Below are 10,308 nucleotides of genomic sequence, written 5' to 3'. Positions count from 1 at the left end.
GAAAGACTGTGAGCTCATGCTGATGAAGGAGAGATAAATTAGCAAATGTGCCCTCCTACAGCTGGTGTCCATCTCAAGGAGACACAGGCCCTTGTTTCCTAGAATGGTCACATAGGTAATCCTAGCCAATTAGGGCTAACATAGTAAGATGATGGCATCACTGAAGGAAGTGGAAGTGTATCCTGGCCAATAATTTCCAAATGTGTGAACAGCTTCCCTCTTTCTCAGCAATCACCCATCAACATCCCTTTTAATGCTTACAAACTGTTTATGAACCTGATTAATCCTGGTTGTCTCAGTCCTCCCCTTCATTTGTTACAGCAGTTGTGTGTGAACTGCTTCACTGTGGAACATAGGAACATAGTCCAGTGGCTTAATATTGTCTGTTCCACAAGGTTTCAGATAGGAGTCTTTCCCAGCCCTACCTGCAGTTGTCAGGGACTGAACCTAGGGCCTTCTACATGCAAAGCAAATGTTCACTGAACTACAGTCACCTCCACTGATCTTTGGTCACAAAAGAAATATGCACAAGTCTGGAAGCATATGGACAAAAGGCTGGTTACATGGCTATCTCTCCTCAAATTGTTATCTTGCTAGGAGGGTGGCAGTTGGGTGGGAGGAACTTTATCAGTTTTGGGCATCTTGCCGTTAATGCAGAAATCAAATAAATCAAATTTTTTATTATTATTATTATTATTATTATTATTAATGCAGCATGGGCAGAAGCCATGGAGAAGCAGTTCCCACAGCATGGTGATGATACTGAAATGGTTCCAGGATACTTTATGTTTCATTTTTCCATTGAAAGTGCTGCTCTCTTTTCCTTCCATACTTCACCCTAGAGTGGTTTACCACATTTTGGGAATCTGATTGCTTTCTGATTATATTCTGATCAGGACAATGGCACAGCAGAGTTTAGGAAGATCTGATCCCTCCTTCAAAGTTGGTTTTATAATTTCAGTCTGTCATTAGACATGCAACTTTCATCTACTCCCCCACCATAATTAGTGCTGACCACATCATTAATTTCTGAATTAGCAAAAACAGTTGGTTTAAATTAGATCATCAATGAAAGTTAACACTGGAGACAGGAGGTGTTAAAACTGTTCTGAAATGATGAATAGCTTGATGGTGCATTTAATCTCCAAAACTGAATAAGACAATAGGGCCCTGCATATGTTGTGATGCTGCTGGGCCACAGGCTGCCTAGTGATTTGAGAGAGTGGGGTCATGAGTCCCCAGGACCAGGTCTAGTGGGTTAATCATCTAGGTTAAGCATCTAGATAGACAAGATCAAGGCTGACTATTGCCTCAAAGATAAACCTGACTTGGAAGCAGTTTTGACCCACCAAATCAATGTACTTCATGGCTGGGTAGGGCTGACTTAGATTTAGACCCTACAATTACTGCAGTGTGTGATGAAGAGGTGTCCAGCAACTCGTCTTATGTGGTTAGGCTGTATCAGTTCCAAATTTGTGACTCCTTAGAATGTGGACAAGCTGCTTGGAGCAGTGCAGCCTACCACTTGTTCGCTTGACCCTTGCCTGTGTGACCTGGCCATGCAGAAGCCCATTGGGCATGTGTGGTGGCCTCCAAAATGACCGTTGCAATGGAGGGCAGGCCCAGAATGGGCTGAAGACTGCCTGAACTGGACGATTTCTGGCAATAATGGAGGGGAAACCTTTAGAGACCCCACTGTAGCCATGGCAGCCGCCCCCCCCGGGGGTAAGTTGATTACAATTTTTTTTTTACTTTGAACACCCCCAAACCAAACTGGGGGGAGGTTTGAAGGGGTGCAAAACCGAACTGAAATGGTCTGATTTGAGTCCAGTTCAGATATGAACTGAACCGGGCCAACCAGTTTTGTGCACACCCCTATATCTAGCAGCAAAACATGGGACAAAGGCTCTTTCATTTGAGCCACATGAATTTCTCATCAATATCAACATTTTGTGGAAAGTGCCAAAAAAAGAAAAGAAAAAGAACTTCTCAAAGAAGACATTTCATTTTGTACTGAAACAATCAGAAAGGGGTTTAAAAACAAACAAACAAACAAAAACCATGCTTCTGCTCAATTGCTGACCATGTTTTGCATAGTGGAGAGTGTGCTAAATATTTGGGATGGCCTCAAATGCAACTTCGTATCTCACTACTGTGATAACGACCTTGCTGCATCCAAACACCACAAAAGAAGAGGAAATTGAGAAAGTAGACTAGCAAATATATCCGGGCGTCCAGTTTGTAAACTGTACATTCTGTTTCTGCATGCCATTACACCTCATTTTGAGAACATAAATGCATTGCTTCAACCTGAGGAACCAATGATCCACAGGCAACATCTCACTATGATGAAACTATACGTAGACGATGAGGCTATTCCCATGATCAGGAGAAATCAAGCTAGGGGAGCCTTGCCTGATTTCTCCTGACCACTGGGTGAGCTCCCAGGTGAGCCCGGTGGCCTCCAGGCGGTGAACCCACCGAAGTAACCCTCCCCTTAAACCGGTTTTGCAGAGCGAGTGCTCCGCAAACCCGGTTTTTAAAATCCTGAGTAGTTGCAGCACGGCTCCGCGCTGCGGCTACTCACTAGTAGACCCGCGACCGGGAGGCTCTTCTCAGTAATCGTGAGAAAAGCCTCAATATTTCATTAAACCAGCTGTTATACTTGAGCACAAAGATGATATATTGTCTCTTGATACCACCACATAAGACTTATAGAGGTCAGATTGAGACTTGTCTATAGGTTTTGTTGCATTGCAGGTGATAAAAAAACAGGATCTTGATGGATCACCTGAAATTGCCAGGTTCTGTGCCGAAGCTAGGAGATTTTATCAGAACACACTGCTGTATATGAAGGAAAAAAATCCCATTTAATGACCCATAATTTAAGGCAGCAGTTGTGCTTGATCCTATAGGAAGAGAAAATCTGAGCTCCTTGCTGATACTCTTCTGAAGAGTCAGAAACCACATCAAATGTCAAATGTAGGGTCAAACGCGTAATGGTTTCTGAGACAAAGTAACAACCTTAGAACTGGCTAGACTGTGTACACCACCACTTATATTTTGAATTTGTAATATGTAAGACTGTGTCAGTACAACAAAGGCTTTACTTTCAAGTTACTGAGGTGACTAGAAATAACAAGCTTCTTTAGACTTTCAGCACCTTTATTGGGATACAATCTTCCTGGCTGTATATCTTATCTATTTATTCATTCATTACATTTTTATACCGCCCCATCCAAAGGCACTGGGTGGTGCACAGTAATAAAAAACAAAAAACTAACAAACACTCATTTAAAACATTGGTTTAAGACAATATAAAAACAATTAAAAACCATTTAAAAACAGTTGAAAAGATTTAAGAACAATCTAAAAACCTTGAAAGGCCAGACCAAACAGGTTTTAAGGGCTCCATTGAATCTTGTGTAATCAACCATACACTTCCAACATGTACATTTGATAGACAAGCTTGCTCTACAGAGGCCATGCCTGGTGTGTAAAACCTACCTACCCACCAACCTCCCAATTCCACCCTCAGACCTGCCCTAGAGGCCCTAAGCAGAGATCCTATCTCTAGCCCTAACTGTCCCTATCTGAACCTGTCCGTTAACTCCAACTGAATTTTATAGCCACCTGTTCACTCCATTCCAAAGCCCCTCCCTTAGGAATTATCTCCAGGGGAGGTTCCTAATTTTAAATTCCTCTTGATTGACTGTGTTTACTAACCAATCACCACAGTCTCTCATCCAAGTAATAATCAAGTCTGACCCTCCTTAGCTTCGAGATCAAATGGTTGCTTTGCCTTGTTGCCATCTACTAGCTAAGCACAGAATGCCTGCCTGGTAGTGTGTGTGTGTGTGTAAAAGATTTTTGCCTATCCAGCAGGAATTTTAAAAAATTGTCAATCCAAGGGCAACTCTTGTTTTTAACCTATCTAGCATTAATAAGGTGGGGTGGGTGAAGAGTACTTTTTTCTCCCCTTGCTGACACCACAGCCCATCATATTTCTCATTCTGAATGTTGGCAGATATGAGGGTGCAGGGAGGAATTAAGAGACTGAGAAATCCCCACCATCACCAATATCATGAGTGCTGAGATCTGAAGCTAGATCTGAAGCTAGATGGGGGGTTTCTGCTCACTGAGCCCTGTGCCAACAGCCTAGAATGAAACAGCAATTGTCCTAAAGCACAGGCTACTGGCATTTGAAACTAGGTTAGTACGAAGCTCCTAATCCAGCCCTGAACCGAAGCATTACAGCATTGCTGTTATGACTATGTGATGCTTATATTTAGGGCTTGTTCCATGTTGTTGAAAAGCACCTTAAGTTTGTGCCTTGTGTTGCAAACATTTTCATATTGTTTCAGTACTTTTCTGCACTCTGCACATGTACTTTTCTACACCATTTTCTCTCTTTGCATTTGTCCACACTACCATGAGTTCCTATTGGCTATGGTGACACACATGATTTTGTTGATGATGTGATGACACGCTATGTTTGACATATGATGCTACTGATGCTCATAAACAGAACCTCTGGATCACCACAGTGCATCAGATTAACCCACAATGTGAGTAAATGTGACTGAGGATAGTGGGAAGGAAGCAGAAAAGGGGGAAAGGCCCCAAGGAGACAAAATGGAGACAAACTACACTGAAACATTGATATTAGGCAAAGTGAGTATTTTTTCAGTGATCTGTTTGCATTGAATTTACTGCTTTCACTACTGAAACTAGAATTCATTGAATATTGAAACTAGAGAATATTCAGTGTAGCTTTGCTCATACAGTATTAAAATGTCAGAGAATTATTTTGTTTTCCAAAAGCACGAAAACAAACTCACATTCTCAGAAGAATTTTCTTTCCACACAAGCAATTCATCTTACTAATAAAAGCCCCCCACCTCCTTTTCAGCTCATGGAAGGCTTAGAAAAACTGTGTATGAACTCCTAAGAGAAAATGCTAAGAGTTAAAATAAATAAAGCACATGTCCCATTATCCATGAGTGCAGAGGTCTTTCTACTTTGTTATGCTCCAGTAATGGGCATAAGGGTTTTATTTGCATAAAACCTAGATCCCATTTCACAGTTGTTTCTTCTTGTTAAGGGTTACAATTATACTAGATCCCTGAGCTATCATGGATTGGGTAGGGACTACTTCTGCTGCATAAGCATTTGTTATGCTTTTTATCTGCATAACATATTTAAACAAAATTCCAGACTGTCCAGAGTAAAGCACATTTCTGATTATTAAAGAGGATTGGAAGATTTCCCCTGTGCTCTTAAAGGCACCATCTCATACTGCACAGGAGGAGGCAATGGTAAACCCCTTCTGTATTCTGCCAAAGACAACCACAGGGCTCTGTGGCCGCCCGGAGATGACACCGACTTGACTGCACACGACTTTTCCTTTACCTTATGGCTAAGAGTGTGAGTCATGAGCAGTGAAGCCTTCTGATATAAACTTGTAAAGCTGCCCTACACAGGGACAGAGCTATAACTGAGTGGGCATGAACACAAGCTGCCCAGAGTCCAAGAGCCACCTGGCTACCCTCCCCCTCCCCTCCTCTATGCCGGCTGGCCACTGGCTGGCTAGCCACTCTTGCTCCACTGCCACTCACTGCACGGTCCTGCCACTCGCCACCCTACTGGCTCACTCCTCTGGTTCCCCCTCCCCTTGCATGCATGTCCTGCATTCCCAGCAAGCTCCAGGTTGGTTGGAAGCCAGATATTTGGGGCTTTCCCCCTTCCCACTGGCCCGGGAGCCAAGTGAGAGAGTGCGTGCACAGGTGAGACAACCTGGTGAGCAGAAGCAGTATAAGAAGTGGCCAGCTGGCCAGTGGGTGAGCAGAGGGCCCACGCCACCGGGGGGGGCACACAGGGGGGGCATCCCTTTTCCTGTAAGGAAAATGGGCCTCTCTGCCCTCACTAGAATACCCTACACTGAGTTGAATCATTGGTCCAGCTAGCCCAATAGGTGTTTAAAACAACAACAACAACATTTGCTTCTTAAATATTTAACTGTTTTGTTACAAAACTAAAGTATGGAAGCATTTCTTCCAGCAAATATAAAGACACACCATGAATACTATTGCAAAACTATGCCATTTTATTCATATCCAATATTTATTTGTTTATTTTTACATTTATATCCTGCTCTTCCTCCAAGGTGTCCAGACTAATGTACATGGTTTGAGTTTATCCGTGCAACAACCCTATGGGTTGTTGTTGTTGTTGTTGTTGTTGTTGTTATTATTATTAATTCAGTTTCTATACCGCCCTTCCAAAAATGGCTCAGGGCAGTTTATAAAGAGAAATAAAACAAATAAGATGGGTTAGGTTAGACTGAGAGACAAGTGACTTGCCCAGAATCACCTAGGCTGTTTCATGGATGAACAGAGATTTGAAATTGAGTCTCTCTGATCCTAGTCTAACATTCTAACCACCACACCACACTGAATCTTAATATTATACTTTGGTTTCCAAAAATTAATAAATGTATACCAGATTTTTCAGGTCTCTGTTCTCTACCCTTAATTTAATGACTGCACTCAATTTAGACATTTCAGCAACAAACCAAACTTTAGTGATCTGTTCCTTCATTGTAAGAATTCTAGGGTTATATCAGGTCTTTGCAGCAGTGGTCATAGCAGTAGTTTATATTAGTGATGTGCGGTTCGGTCCGGATCCGGACCGGTTCGTCCCGAACCGGTCCGGATCCGGCGGTTCGGTCCCGGACCGAATCGGGCCCTTCTGGGACCGATCCGGACCGAATCCGAGTCGGTTCGGCTCCGAACCGGCTCGGGTTTCCCGAACCGGTTCGGGAGTTCAATTGAGTCTCTGGAGTCAGTGGAGTGTCCCTTTAAAGTTTGAAGTGTGTCCTCCATTTTGTGGCTCATTCCTGAAACTTTTGCTCCTAGCATCCATTTTGTGATGCTATTTTCAGGCATTGTATTGGCTGCGCTATTGATCCTTTGATTGGCCAGAATGAGTCCTTTGGTCTGGTAGGCTGCTTGGCTGTTGCACTGTTGAGAGCTGGCACCCTGTTGGCCGTGGGGGGAGTGCAAAGGTGGGGGCTCCCAAAGGAGGGAATTTCAAACCTATATAAACCCAAGCCTCTTCTCTGGAAACTTCTCTTGGCTGCAGTTGTGGGATCATCTCTGAGACCTTGCTTGCTCTTTTGCTGCTGGTGTCTGCTGTGAGTCCCTGCTGACTGTGTGTCACATTAGTGTGTGTCTGTCTCTCTGCTCTCTCTGTGTGTTGTTGTGTGCCACCTTGTCCATCTGCCCTCTGTCTGTCTCTGTCCAAACCTCTTTAATACTTTCCCCTCAACTTTTTCCAACTTTTCCTGTTGTGTTTTCTGTTCTCTTCACCCTTTCTCTCTCAACCCTTCTCCCAAAGTTTTGGCTTTCCCTCCTCCCCCCCCCCATCTTCTGCATTGCTTTCCTGTTTTTGTGCCTTGCCTGACTTTTGTTCCACTTTTTGAGTTTCATTCAATTATTGCTTCTGTGTAAATTTATATATTTGCTGATTTTGGTTTTTAATTAATAACTTCTGCTATTGTTATTGCTGGCTGCCTGTCTGAGTTGTGTTTCTGAGGATTTAGTTTATATTATTGCTGCAATTTGATTCCTTGTGTTCTGATTTTGATTGTTAATTTGTTCCCCTCTGGCCCTGCTCCTAGCTTCCCCCCTCCCTCCCTCCCTCCCACCCAGATAAGATTGTTTCCCTCCTGTGCTGCTGCCTGTTGAGCCTTGCATTCTTTGGATTTCTTTGTGGAATTAGGTTCTGGTTTTGGTTTTGCTCCCTGTGTGTGTCCCACCCACTCCCCCAGTCCCTCCCCCTGGTAGTTGTTACCCCCCCCCCGCCCTGAGACTTTCTGGCTGCCCTTTGGTTTCCTTTTTTTTACTTTGTGTATAGATTGTTTTGATTCAAATTTGATTGTTCCCCTGTGTGGTCCTGCTCCTAGCTTCCCCCCTCCCTCCCCTCCAGAAACCCACTCCCCCCACTGCCACCTCCTCCTCCTCCACTCCTGCCCTGCCTGCCCCCTCCCACCCAGACTGAGTGTTGTTCCCCATCCTCCCTGGTGCTGCTGCTGCTGCCTGTTGAGTCCTGTCTTAGTTACTTTGGTTTTTTGTGTGAAATCAATTAGCTTCTTTTGGTTCTGGTTTTGCTGTGTGTGTGTCCCATTCCTCCATGCTGGTTGTTGTTGGTTCCTCTCCCCCCCCCCCCCAGACTTTCTGCCCATTGTTCCCAGGTGTTTTTTTTTTTTTTGGACTTTTTTTCATATTGTTTGGTTTGCTTTGATTGATTCATTGATTGTTCCCCTCTCTGTGTGGCCCTCTGCTCCCAGCTTCCCCCCTCCCTCCCCTCCAGAAACCCACTCCCCCCACTGCCACCTCCTCCACTCCTGCCCTGCCTGCCCCCTCCCACCCAGACTGAGTGTTGTTCCCCATCCTCCCTGGTGCTGCTGCTGCTGCCTGTTGAGTCCTGTCTTAGTTACTTTGGTTTTTTGTGTGAAATCAATTAGCTTCTTTTGGTTCTGGTTTTGCTGTGTGTGTGTCCCATTCCTCCCTGCTGGTTGTTGTTGGTTCCTCTCCCACCCCCCCAGACTTTCTGCCCATTGTTCCGAGGTGTTTTTTTTTTTTTTGGACTTTTTTTCATATTGTTTGGTTTGCTTTGATTGATTCATTGATTGTTCCCCTCTCTGTGTGGCCCTCTGCTCCCAGCTTCCCCCCTCCCTCCCCTCCAGAAACCCACTCCCCCCACTGCCACCTCCTCCTCCTCCACTCCTGCCCTGCCTGCCCCCTCCCACCCAGATTCATCCCCCTTGACGCATACTAATCCCCCCAAAACACACCCTGCCCTCTGGTCTCTCCCCCTCTTGCCCCCCGACTCCCCGCTACATACCCCAGACCCCCTGAAACACACTCCACCCCCCAAACACCCTCTGTTGGTCTCTCCCCCTCTTGCCCCCCTGAATCCCCGCTACATACCCCAGACCCCCTGAAACACACTCCACCCCCCAAACACCCTCTGTTGGTCTCTCCCCCTCTTGCCCCCCGACTCCCCGCTACATACCCGAGACCCCCTGAAACACACTCCACCCCCCAAACACCCTCTGTTGGTCTCTCCCCCTCTTGCCCCCCTGACTCCCCGCTACATACCCCAGACCCCCTGAAACACACTCCACCCCCCAAACACCCTCTGTTGGTCTCTCCCCCTCTTGGGACCGTCACCGCTGCTGCTGCTGTCCTCCTCCCACACCCGAATCCCCCTCCCTGCTGCTACATTACAGCTCCTCCTCTCTTCTTCCTCTCTCTCTCTCTTTCTCTCTCCTCATCCCTTCACTTCTTCTTCCTCCCACAGCTGCAGCCACACAGTATCCTACCTCCGACCTCACCTGGAGGTCCCCGCCATCGGTTATTTTTCTTTTGAAAGTTGTTTTATTTCATTTGTCTCTGCTTGGGGGTGAGTTGAGCAACAACACATAAATAGTGTGGTCTCCTCACTTCTGCCCCTCCATCGTTGAACTACCCCGGTTGCCTGTGCCTCGTGCGGCCGCCCTGTTGTGTCCCAGCCCAGGGGGTTGGCTGTTGGCGGCGCATCCGTGACCAGCAGTGAGCAGCAGGAGAAGGACCGGAAGAAGAGGGGTTAGTGCGTGTGCAATTGTGCACCTTTTGTTGCCCCCTTTCTCTCCCTAGCTGGCGGTTTTAAATAGGGACACCCCTATCTTGAAATGCATTTGGGTGTGGGGAGGAGGGAGAGGAGATGTACCGTTGTAACTTGTGTCTTCATGCCCAATAAAGAAATTGCTTCTGCTTTGTGTTGCGTTGCATTGCATGCGTCTTGCAGGTGGTTTTTGAACAGGTGCCTTCTTCCAGAGTGTTTCCTTGCCTCTGGGGCAGTCTGAGTGGGGTCAGGGGATCGGATGCTGCCACTACATGCTGGGCCAATGCCATGCCAGAGTGCTTCCTTGCCTCTGGGGCAGTCTGAGTGGGGTCAGGGGATCGGATGCTGCCACTACATGCTGGGCCAATGCCATGCCAGAGTGCTTCCTTGCCTCTGGGGCAGTCTGAGTGGGGTCAGGGGATCGGATGCTGCCACTACATGCTGGGCCAATGCCATGCCAGAGTGCTTCCTTGCCTCTGGGGCAGTCTGAGTGGGGTCCTGGGTTCTGATGCTGCCACTACATGCTGGGCCAATACACACATGATGATGATGTTCAATCCATGATGCTGCCATCAAGTGTTTGCTGCTGCTTGCTTGCCATGGCATTGGGCGGGCAGAGTCACAGAGTGGGTGGGTTCA

The sequence above is a fragment of the Hemicordylus capensis genome, chromosome 3, assembly GCF_027244095.1.
Source record: "Hemicordylus capensis ecotype Gifberg chromosome 3, rHemCap1.1.pri, whole genome shotgun sequence".
NCBI lineage: Eukaryota > Metazoa > Chordata > Lepidosauria > Squamata > Cordylidae > Hemicordylus > Hemicordylus capensis.
The sequence above is the reverse complement of the archived record's forward strand: the minus strand, read 5'-3'. Positions refer to the sequence as shown.